This window comes from Equus asinus, chromosome 8 (genome assembly GCF_041296235.1).
Source record: "Equus asinus isolate D_3611 breed Donkey chromosome 8, EquAss-T2T_v2, whole genome shotgun sequence".
In the NCBI taxonomy this organism is placed as follows: domain Eukaryota; kingdom Metazoa; phylum Chordata; class Mammalia; order Perissodactyla; family Equidae; genus Equus; species Equus asinus.
The window spans coordinates 99,477,185-99,489,208 of NC_091797.1; the positions used below are offsets into that span (position 1 = coordinate 99,477,185).

Here is a 12,024-nt window from a genome sequence, read left to right on the forward strand (position 1 = left end):
GGGGAAAATACACTGGGGGTGAGGCGGCCAGAGAGCGTCCAGCCTGGGTCTCCCGAGGGGAGATGTCCGAGCAACTGGAGGCGGCCAGAGGCCAGGAAGAGCCCTGACTCAGAGCCAGGTCCCTTTAGCTGGAGTTGGTGGTTTAGGGCCTCAGTTTCCGCTCTGTACAGCTGGTCGATAATCATGGAACCTCACCCCCTGGGGAGAACGGAGGGACAGTGAGATGGAAAATGGGCGTTCTGCTCATCTCTGCGGCTGCCTGTTGTTGCCGTTGTCCGTGGGCTGTTCCGGCCCCAGCCGGCCTCAGGCCAGCAGCCCTGGGCTCGCTCCCTGCCAGCCTCACACCCTCACCCAGAGCAGCTGGCTTGGTGAAACCAAGAGTCCCTGATGCCCCAAATAGCTGGGAAACCCTGACACTGGCCCCAGCCTGTCAGCAGGTGCCTCTGTCTCCCTGGGGAGAGAAGCTTCTAGCCCCAGAAGCTTCCAGAAGCCCAGCTGCAGAAGGGGCCCGCATCAGGGCACCAAGCCCGCCCAAGCCCTGTAACCAGGCTGAGCCGAGCAGCGTCTCGAGATCACGGTCAATCAACAGGTAGGAGCGGCATCTTCTCTTCTGGAATCGTGTGTTCCATAGGTCCTGTCCCTTCCTCGGGCCCCCAGGAAGCATTTTAGACTCCAGGTGCAGAGCTGCAGCTGACAGTGGGGCACAGCTGATACTCGGAGCTCAGAGGAGCCCTGGGTGGGCAGGGCAGGACGTGGGCCACTGGGGGTCACATCTCACCTGCTGCCCCCAGACCTGGGACTCTTTGGGGGAATTAGGCCAAGGGCGGGGGTGGGGAGAGAAACACGGCTGCTCACAATCGCCGCCCTGGGAGCCCAGGGTCTGGAGCGATAATGTGAAGCCCAGAAGCACAGCTGTCCCTCAAGAGACTGGTCAGTCGTCTGTCTGACCTCTCGGGGCCTGGGCTGTGTGGGCTCCTGGCTTCTCATGTCCCGGGCAGGGTGAGACGGGTCCAGCTGAGGCCGCAGGGAGACCTGGAATGTGCCTGCTCGCTGACCACGGGGGTAGGGAGGGTGCTGCGGCCCTGGGGGCCCTGGGGAGGCCTGTCTGTGTGCAGCCTGAGACTCACGGCACAAATGAGGCCCTCTGTGAAGATGACAAGGTACAGGAAACACGCGGTCAGCAAATGTGGTCTGGTGGCCACAGCAACTTCAACCACCTCAAAACAGGGCCTGGGAGCTGGACCCCGGGGGTGGAGGGGCAGGGGGTGGAGGGACCTCCGGGGGGTTAGTGTGAGCAAAGGCACAGAGGGGACTGCAGCACCCTTCAGCTGGCGCACCCAGGCCCTCAGTGAGGGACCCTGACCCCTCCACCTTGAAGACCCCAGACTCTTGTCTCCTGTGCCACCTGGCCCTCCGTCCTGCTCACCACCCAGAAAGCCCTTGCATTCTGTGCTGCGTGGCCGAGCCCTGCCCTGCGGAGGAAGGAGAATCGGACATAGACAGTGACCGTCAGGCAGAGAGGGGACGTGCAGATGATGCTGGGAGGCAGGCCCAGGGCGGGGCCCGGGGGTGCACAGGAGTTCTCCAGGGTGGATGACAGAGGGTGGTCTGTGCTGCAGGCAGGCGCGAGGCAGGGCAAGGGTGGAATGCACAGGCTGGCCCCACAAGAGGGCTGGAGTGTCCGGAGCCCCAGAGCCCAGCAGCGGGGCAGGGACGCGCTCAGAGGAGGCGAAGCCGGGGTAGAGGCCCTGAAGGCCTCAGCCCCAACCAGATCTGCGATTTCAAAAGGGAGCTGTGCCCTGAGACACTACGGAGTGGCCTATTGTCCCTGCACCGTTTATGAACATGGGGACATGTCATCCGGCTGAACCACTCACGGGTTCTGTCAGGTTAACAGCCAGGATCATTGTCCCTTTCCCAGGTAGGAAAACTGAGGCTCGAAACGATTAACACCTGAAGAGCAAGACAGGGCACTCCTGGGTGTCCCAACTCCCAGCCAGGGGCCTCCCATCTGATGGACGGGGAAACAGGCCAGGAGAGAAAGGGGCCCTCGGCCAAGCTCCTGACCTGCTCACCTGGGGCGAGCTCCCTCCCTCATTCCCCAGTCCCAACCCCATTTCAGGGGGTGGAAAGGAGCCTACCCTCCTCCCCGACAGTCGGCCCTTCTCAGCCCTTGACCCTGGGTGACTTGCCTCCCCTCTGTGGGCCTCAGTTTCCTCATCTGTGCAAGTGGGTGATAACGAGAGTCTGTCCCACAGGGTGGGTTTGGGGATTAAAGGAGACGATGCTTGTGACTTGCCTGGCCCCCAGTGACCCCCACCAACCCCAGCATTCTTCTCCTGGGCCCTAGGCCTGCCTCTGACATGCTGTGTGGCCCTGGGCAAGTGGCTTCCCCTCTCTGGGCCCCAGCCTTCCCCTGTGCTCAAGGAGGAGGTGGGTGAGAGGTCCCAAGGGCCAGTCTGCTGGGTGGGAAAGCGTAGAATTCCTGGATGAAGGGATGGGCACAGAGGCCCTGGGCCTGGAAGGGTGGCGAGGCCTGAGGCGGAACAGGGGTGGAGTGAGTCACCTCCCCCAGGTCTGGTGGCCCTGCTGGCCACCCCTGAGAACCCCCAGGCTAAAGTGAATCCTAATTTTGACCTAAACCAGTACTTAGGGTGACAGAAAGGGAGAAGTAAGGGGAGAGAAACGGAGCCCATGAGGGGGACACGGGGCAGGGGACAAACAGGGCCAGGTGTGGCCCGGTGGGGGGACGGAGCTGTGTCAGGGCGGTGGCTGGACGTTTGTGCAGCTCACAGGAGCCCATAGCAGAGCCCTACCCTCACTGGCCCCCTCCCAGCCCCAGCCTGACGCTGCCCCCGGCTGCCTCCTGTGAAAGGACTTTTGGGACCCTCTCCCCGGTCTAACAGGCGAATCCAGCAAGTGAGCTGCGCAGCTCAGTCAGTGCACAAACGCACGCTGTGCCGTGAAGCCCGCGCAGGCCTCGCCAGCCTGTGAATAAATGGCCCGCAGCGCCGGCCTCACGACTGAAGATGCCTACTGGAGAGACTCAATGGGAAAGACAGAGGGCGCCGCCCTCCCGTGGGTCCCAGCGCATGGCTCAGGGGTTAGATCTACAACCCAAGCGAGGGAGACGTGTGTGTGGTGTGAGGCGGGGGGATGGGATGACCCTTTATGGTAAAGGCAGAGTCTCCCCAAATCCATCCGTAGACCCAGTGCCATTGCGACCCAAACCCAACAGGTGTTTCGTTGTTGTTGCCTGAGGGACCTGAAGACGGATTCCAGAGTTTATATGCAAATGCCCAAGGCCAAGAATAGCTCAGCTAGTCTTGCAGGGGAAAAAAAGTCAGGAACGTCTTTTACTGATATGGAGACCTACATAAAACTAAAGTAATTCAGACGATGTGACACGGGCGCAAAGAATCAATGAATGCCCTCTGGACCCAGTGAAGAGGCCTGAAGCCACCCACACACGCGCGCACACACGTGCTTTGTGACAAAGGGGGCCCCACAGAGCGGTGGCGGAGACAGTTCTTTCAATAAACGAGGACCGGTCAGTTGACGTCCGCAGGTCGCAGGCCCCGCCTGCCGCCACGGTGGCCACGCCCCTCGCTCCCCCTCCCCTGCGCCCCCCCCACCCCCCCCCCGAGGACCCCGGCGCGGGGACACCCCGCCCCGAGCCCAGTGAGTCCGCGGTGGGCTGGCCAGCTGCCGGGGGACGAGCGGGGGTCGTCAGGGGCGGCTGACTCCTGGGGCTGCTTGGGCTCCGAGCGTGCGGGCGCCTCCCGGGGACCCCTGCTCGCCACCCACCGCGTCCCTATCCAGGTCCCCGCCGCCCTCGGCCTTCCTGGGCCGGCGGGCTGCTGCCCGTTAGCCGCGTGGGATCCCCACCCTTCGACTCCAGGGTTCAGGCAAGCGGCTTCGGTGGTCGGGGCCGGGGTCTGCCCTGAGCGGGCTCGCGGGGCCGGGGTGAGGGGTGGTCTGGGGCCGGCTCTACATGCGGGATTCTAGAGGATGCTGGGCGCCCTGGATTAATGGAGGAGACTCTGGCCTTCTCCCAGAAACGACTAGAACCCCTGGGGTCTCTCTAGGGATGCGATGCCACAGGTGGGGGTAGGGGAGGTGACGCCTCAGGATGGGAGACCCCCCTCCAGCGCTGCCGTCCCCCTCAGCGGGTGGAGTAGTGCGTACTTGGGAAGTCTCCGGGCCTCAGGGAGCCCGTCCCCCATCCACTCCCCGCCAGCCAGGCGAGGGTGCCCCCTGGACCCGGCTTCTCTCTGTGCTGCTCCCCGTGAAATTCCCTGGGGAGGAAAAAAAAACAAGCAAATTCTCCGGGAGGAGAAACCCTGATCTAATGAGCGTTTCGGCTTCTCACTGAGAAATCCTTTGTCTCGTTCTTCCGGCCAGCGCTGATGGAGGGAGAGAAGGCGCCCAGGGTTTGGGCAGGGGGATTCGGGGAGAGCAGTGAGCAGGGGAGGGGACGGCCCACCTTGGTGGAGGTCCCTCTGCACAGCTTGTTGGCTTCCTCTCAGACCAGCAAGGGGGCATTTAACCCATCTGGCTCAGACCCCCTGGAGGGGAGACAGATTGTGCCTCTGCTGATGCCCTGGACCCCGGCCTATTGCTGGGTTCTCTGAAGCTGGGACCCTGACTGCTGCTCTGTGTGGCCCCTTGCCTGCCCCAGTGTGCCCTCTTCCGTGAAGGTGCTGGCTCAGGCCAGGCCCTCAGGTGCCTGCATGGCGCCCACGCTGGCAGGCTGCTGCTCCCCTGAGGCTGTGCAGAGGAGGCTTCGCTTCCTGGTCTGGCTGCCTGACCACTCTGTGCTGTGGCTGAAGATGGACCTCATTGCTGGCCTCTCAGTCCAGCTCAAGGTCATTCCCCACCCACCCACCTTTGCAGAGGGGCTTGACTGCCTGTCCCAGGTGAGGTGTCTGCCCCTGCTGCCGGCTGCATGCCCTCTGCAGGCCCTGACCCCCACCGGACCTTAGCAACGGCCCAGAAGCCGAGGAGAAATGTGCAGTGTCCCCTCCAGACAGTGGGGCACCCAGGGCTCCAGCCCCACAGGGCCCAACAAGCCTCGGTTTACAATCTAGAGCATGTGACTGCCTTTGAGTGGACACACGCCCCTGTACCTGCTCCTGTCACAGTTGTCACACACAGGCACCGAGCTAGTTCTGAATTGGGTAATGGGGCCAGCGGGATGGCTCACTGTGGCCTTAAGAACTCTCCCTCAGACTTGCACACTCACACAGAGGCTCACAGTCCTTTGTACTCCCGCAGGCACCTGAAGCCCCAGTTGGGAGTGAGGAGAAGAGGTCACTGCAGGTCACACCCATGGGTGAGGGTGAGCGGTTACCGTGCCTGTGTGTGCTGCTGTGCCCAACGTACACGGTGGACACACTGATCCCCGTGCTCAGACGTCTACACCAGGGACGCCGTGGGTGTGACACATGCCTCCTGGGGGCTCATCGCTCTCTCTCCCCAACAGTCTGGCCTCTACTCTGCCTTCATGGGTGCTTCGTATAGGTCTTCCTGGCACCTCCTGGGATGTGACTCTGGTCTCTTATCTTGTTCTGTCCCTTTACTTCTAACCTATCTGTGTCTTTATAATGAAAGTGGGTTTCGTGCAGACAGTATATAGTTGGGTCTTCTTTTCTAATGCATTCTGTGTTTTTGTTTGTTTGTTTTTCAAACCTTAGTTTTTCTTTCTTTTTCCTTTTTTATTTATTTATTTATTGAATTTATTTATTTATTTGTATTTTTTGAGGAAGATTAGCCCTGAGCTAACTACTGCCAATCCTCCTCTTTTTGCTGAGGAAGACTGGCCCTGAGCTAACATCCATGCCCGTCTTCCTCTACTTTATGCATGGGACGCCTGCCACAGCATGGCTTTTTGCCAAGCGGTGCCATGTCCACACCCGGGATCTGAACGAGAGAACCCCGGGCTGCCGAGAAGCAGAACGTGCAAACTTAACCGCTGCGCCACCGGGCCGGCCCTGGTCTCTGTGTTTTAATGGCTGCATTTAGACCTTTCCTATTTAAAGTGATTATTGATATAGTTGGACTAATATCCATCATATTTGTAACTGTTTCCTATCTATTGTCCTTGTTCTTTCTTTTTTTGGCTTATACATTTTGTGTGTGTGAAGATTGGCTCTGAGCTAACATCTGTTGCCGATCGTCCTCTTTTTGCCTGAGGAACCTTGTCCATGAGCTAACAGCTATGCCAGCCTTCCTCCACTTTGTATGTGGGATGCCGCCACACCATGGCTTGATGAGCGCTGTGTAGGTCCACACCCAGGATCTGAACCTGCAAACCCCAGGTCGCCCAAGTGGAGTGCACGAACTTAACCACTATGCCACCGGGCTGGCCCTATTTCTCATCATTCTGAAAGAGAAATTTGATGGGTAAAAATCCTCCATTGCTGGGTACTTTTTCTTTCAACACACTGAATATTTCACTCCACTCTCTTCTTGCCTGTGTGGTTTCTGAAGAGAAATTTGATATAACTCATATACTAGTTTCTCTACAGGTAAGATTTCTTTCCCTCCACCTTCTTTCAAGGTTTTCTCTTTGTCTTTGATTGTCTGAGGGTCAGATGATTCACAAAGGGGTTGATCACTTGGTATTTATCCTGCTCGGTGTTCTCTGAGATTCCTGGACCTGTGGTGGGACGTACGTTAAATGAAAGTTTCTGTCCATTATTACTTCACACATTTCTTCTGCTTCTTCCTCTGCTCCTTCCTCTCGCCCTGCCTCCCTCTTGTATGCCCTCTACACAGATCTTACACCTTTCGTAATTGTCCCACCGTCCATGGATATTTGTTCTATGTTCTTCAATCTTTTTTCTCTTGTTTTTAGTTTGAGAAGTTTCTGTTGACATTTCCTCAAGCTCACTGATTCTTTGCTCGGTCAAGTCCAGTCTGTTCATGAGCTCATCAGAAGCATTTTCCCTTTCTGTTACAGTATGTTTTATTTCTACCATTTCCTGTGGATTCTTTCTTAGAATTCCCGTCTCTGCTTACACTGGCCCTCAGTTCTTGCATGTTGTCCACTTTTTCCACTGGAGCCCTTAGCATAGTCACTAAACCTGTTTTAAATTCCCAGTCTAATAATTCCAGAATCTCTGCCGTATCCCTGTCTGCTTCTGATGCTTGCTCCATCTCCTCAAACTGTGGTTTTTGCCTTTCAGTATGCCTTGTAGTTTTGGCTGAAAGCTGGACATGATGCATTGGCTATGAACAACTTGGTCAGTGAGCCTTTAATGTGAGGTTTTGATGTTCTAGGAGTTACACCATGTTTGCTGTTTGCTGCTTGATCAGGTGTCAGAAGCTCTGATTTCCTCCGAGACCCTTTATTTTTTTTGCACATTTTTGTTGTTTGTCTGCTCTGGTCTCTTCGGGTTTCCCTTGATACTTCCTCTTCTCTCAGATCTGAGACTGGAAGTTCTTTCCAGTGAGATCCCATTTTGACCCAGGAGCCCTGTTAATGCCGTGGGAAGGTGTAGGGAAGGCAGAGTGTTCTGTATCCTCTGGTCACATCTCAGGCTTTTCGTGAGCCTGGTGCCTGAGGTTTGACCTTTCCAAGTGCTTCTCAGACTTTTTCCCGCTGGGTGAGAGAGTGCTCGAGGGAGCTGGAGTGGGTAGTGCCCTTCCTCAGGGAAGGCTGGAGCGCCTAGATTAGGGTATTTCCTTCCCCCAGGCCAGTGATGCTCTGGTCGGAGCCAAGGCGGCTGCTCTGGCACAACAGTTTCCCTCGAGGGAAGACTTTCTTGAGGACAACAGGCTGTGCTGGTGTGTCTCAAAATGGGTCTTTTCTTCTCTCCCTGCTGGAAGCGTGAAGGAGTTTTCTCTGATCTTCACCCTGAGAATGTGGTGGGGCTACTGGAGGTAAAACTCAGGGAAGTGTGGAGGCTGCCATAAGACTGGGCCCCCTGGGGCGTTTAACTCTCAAGCTGGGCCACACTGAGCCTCCAGAAATTCATCAGTTGCAGTTTAAGTCTTGCTGCCCAGCTCCCGCCTCCAGCAGAGGCCTCTGCTCCCTTCAGCTGTGATTCTCTGTATTCAGCCCTCTCTCCAGTTTGATTGGTGATAGTTTGCCCTATGACCTCAATTCTCTGGTGGATTTAAGAGAAATTGTTGATTTTCAGTTTGTTCATCTTTTTTCTTGTTATGATAACAGGAGTGGTGGTCTCTAAGCTCCATACATATTGGACCACAAACTGGAGCTCTTCTAATCTTCATAATTAAAATGAACTAAGTGTTGCTTGTTTCCTCTGCAAATCCTTCCTTTTCGTCCTTGGTTTTGGAAAAAGGGAGAGATGTCTTCAGGGACTCCTGCTTTTACAAAGAAGATGCCAAAACTTCTCAGGGTCATGTCCCATCCTAGAATTAAAGCTCCCTGTGTATTCGGGCCCAGAAGCTTGGGTGCCAGGCCCATGCTCTCCAGGTGGGACGTGTGTATAGGTGATTAGTCCTGGACTTTAAAAACAAATAGTCCAAAAATAGCGAATTGCTCCATTGGAAAAGACTAAACATGTACAATGTGGAGAGATGATCTTCCTGTTGCCAGGACCCGGAATTCTTTGACCCTTGGTTCAAGTGTTGCTCCTAGTCGCTGTGGCTGTCTGGTTTGCACCACCCAATGGACCCTCCCCTGCCTCCCCTGCCCACTCTGGCCCTCTGGCCTCCTTCCTGTGCTGCGGCGAAGGGGATCATGGAAAATGCAGATATGATGTCAAGATCCTCTCCTCCAGTGCCCAGGCCGAAACCCTTCAGTGACTCCCCAGTGGTCCGTTTACCAGTCCAATGGGTCTTGGTCTTCAGGACACATAGTCCTCCAGCTTGGATTTGGAGTCTGGTGATTGGGGGCTGCTGGGGACATAGGATAGCAAAAATTGTCAACTTTGGTTATTAAGAACAAGAAAGAAGACAACATACACACATCTGCTGTCTCCATCATTTCTTAAAGGAAGATGATCTTAATACCTCATGAGTAGGAAGGACGTGACTTCAGAAATAGAAGGCCATTGCCGTCCCCAGGCAGGGGCAGCTGGTGTCCTTACACTGACATTTTCCCGACCAAGAACTTCTGCCACTGGTGTATGGATTTGAATCTTGTCTTCACTGCTTCCTAGCTGTTGACCTTGGGGAAGCAGCTTCTCCTCTCTGTGCCTCACTGCCTCCTTCTTGGGGTCCTTATGAGGATAAAACGATGGAACCTGGGGAAGCCCTCAGTGGACTCCGTGACCCACAGTGGCTGATAGACACGGAGCCTTGCCCTCATTCACCGCACAGCAGCGCACCCAGTGGCTCTGTGCCCGGAGGACAGACAGGAGGCCTCTGCGGAGCGGTAGTGAGGCTCCCCGGGCAGGGGTGGGGACCTCGTGGAAGGCCAAGGGTGGGCCCGAGCAGGGAGAAAAGCCGGAAGTACTCAGGAGTGTTTAAAGCCCCCGGCCGTGTGTCTCCCTGAGGATGAAGCTGCTCCTTGGAAGCTGCTGCTCAGCTGCGCGCTCTGGGAGAAGAGAGACAATGGAACCTCTCTGCGCCCCTGCCAGGGAGGCTGCTTTGAGTGCGTGTTTGGGGGAGCTGCCCCTTCACGTGGGGCGTGGGCCTTGGCACTGTCACCCACTGGGCGGAGCTGGCTGTGGGGTCACTGTGGCCACAGCCCGCCCTGCCTCCTGCTCTCCTGCGAGGTCTGAAGGACGAAAGGGGACAGCAGACGGCAGGAGGGAGCCTTTCTGTGATGTCCCCAGATGGGGACACACGTGAGCTCGGTGCTCTCTCTGCTGAGGGTCTTGCACCTAAGGAGCCATTGGCCGCTGGGAGCACCCTGTGTCCTCGGAAAGGAGGCGGCGGGAGAGTCTGGGAGACCTGAGCCCGACTCGAGCACTCTCTCCTTGTACGTTTCTTCCCCGAGGAGAGGCTGGCATGAATGCTCCTTCCTGTCTCTGCTCACACACTCTCATTTAGCCTGTGGGCCTGGGGCAGGAACCTCGCTTGCAAAGGACAGAGAAGGCGGCTCTGGGAATAGGTGGGCTCGTGTTCGAATCCTGGTTCTGACACTTGCTGACTGTGTGACCTTGGGCAAGTCACTGTCTGCTTGACTTTGTTTCCGCATCTGTGAACTGGGGATGATAAAGTACATCCCTCAGGGATTTGATGTGAGGCTCGAGTGCGCTGATCTGTCACAATCTCAGATGCCTCCAGGGGCCAGGCAGGCAAGTGAGTGAGAGAAGTGGGCCAGGTGCAGGCAGCAGGGAGTGGTGGGGACTGCAGTAAACCAGGAGCACAAAACCATGTAAAGGAGGGGCAGCTGCTGGTCAGTGTGATCTGACCCAGGGCACTCAGGCACTTGATCCAGGGCGTTATCGACACCCTCAAAACCCCAGAAGGTGGTTTTTTCACTCAAGAGTCTGTGGGTGGACCCTGACCCTGTGGGGCTTAGCTGACCTGAGAGAGAGATCTGGTCAGCAGGGAAGTGTGGTAGAAAGAAGTGCAGGCCATGTAGCTGGTCTTCCAAGTGTTCAAGAGAAACAGGAAATCAGCTTTATTTTTTCAATGTTGGCTATTAACATTTTTTAAAAAGTTATTTTTTGTTGAAGTCATAATAGTTTATAACATTGAGGTAGTTATAGTTTATAACATTGTGAAATTTCAGGTGTACATTATTATGTGTCAGTCATCATACATATGTGCCCCTTTACCCCTTGTGCTCACCCCCAAACCCCCTCCCCCTGGTAACCACTAATCTGTTCTCTTTGTCCACGTGTTTGTTTATCTTCCACAGATGAGTGAAATCATCTGGTGTCTGTCTTTCTCCATTTGGTTTATTTCATTTAACATAATACCCTCAAAGTCCATCCATGTTGCAAATGGGACAATTTTGTCTTTTTTATGGCTGATTAGTATTCCGTTGTGTATATTTACCACATCTTCTTTATCCAATCATCAGTCGATGGGCACTTGGGTTGCTTCCACGTCTTGGGTATTGTGGATAATGCTGCAATGAACACAGGGGTGCAGAAGTCTCTTTGTACTGTTGATTTCAAGTTCTTTGGATAAATACCCAATAGCTGGATAACTGGGTTGTATGCTATTTCTATTTTTAATTTTTTGAGAAATCTCCATACTGTTTTCCATAGTGGCTGCACCAGTTTGCATTCCCACCAGCAGTGTATGAGGGTTCCCTTTTCTCCACAGCCTCTCCAACATTTGTTACTATTTGTCTTGCTAATTATAGCCATTCTGACAGGTGTAAGGTGATATCTCGTTGTAGTTTTGGTTTGCATTTCCCTGGTGATTAGTGATGTTGAGCATCTTTTCATGTGCCTATTGGCCATCTGTATATCTTCTTTGTAAAAATGTCTGTTCATATCCTCTACCTATTTTTTGATTAAGTTGTTTGTTTTCTTGTTGTTGAGTTGTGTGAGTTCTTTGTGTATTTTGGAGATTAACCACTTGTCGGATATGTGATTTGCAAATATTTCCCCCAGTTGGTGGGCTGTCTTTTTGTTCTGTTCCTGGTTTCTTTTGCCTTGTAGAAGCTCCTTAGTCTGATGAAGCCCCACTTGTTTATTTTTCCTCTTGTTTCCCTTGCCTGAGTAGACATGGTATTCGAAAAGATGTATCTAAGGGTGATGTCAAAGAGTGTACTGCCTGTATTTTCTTCTAGGAGTTTTATGGTTTCATGTCTTACCTTCAACTCTTTAATCCACTTTGAGTTAATTTTTGTGTATGGAATAAGATAATGGTCTACTTTCATTCTTTTGCACGTGGCTGTCCAGTTTTCCCAACACGATTTATTGAAAAGACTTCCCTTCCTCCATTGTAAATTCTTGGCTCCCTGGTCAAAGATTTGCCGTCCATAGATGTGTGGGGGTTTTTTCTGGACTTTCAATTCTTTTCCATTGATCTGTGTGTCTGTTTCTGTACTAGTACCATGCTCTTTTGATCACTATATTTTGAAGTCAGGTATTGTGATGCCTCCAGCTTTGTTCTTGATTTCCCTTTCTGCTACTTCGTTAT

At 54.3% G+C, this 12,024-nt stretch overlaps 1 long non-coding RNA gene across 1 annotated transcript in view; it reads left to right on the forward strand.

The window, feature by feature from the left end:
• Positions 1-486: 486 nt before the first annotated feature.
• Positions 487-12,024, forward strand: part of LOC139045962 (uncharacterized) — a 30,253-nt gene continuing 18,715 nt past the window's right edge. Inside the window, exon 1 of the long non-coding RNA XR_011505505.1 lies at positions 487-589. This is a non-coding gene — a long non-coding RNA (uncharacterized lncRNA). The remainder of the gene's footprint in view (positions 590-12,024) is intronic.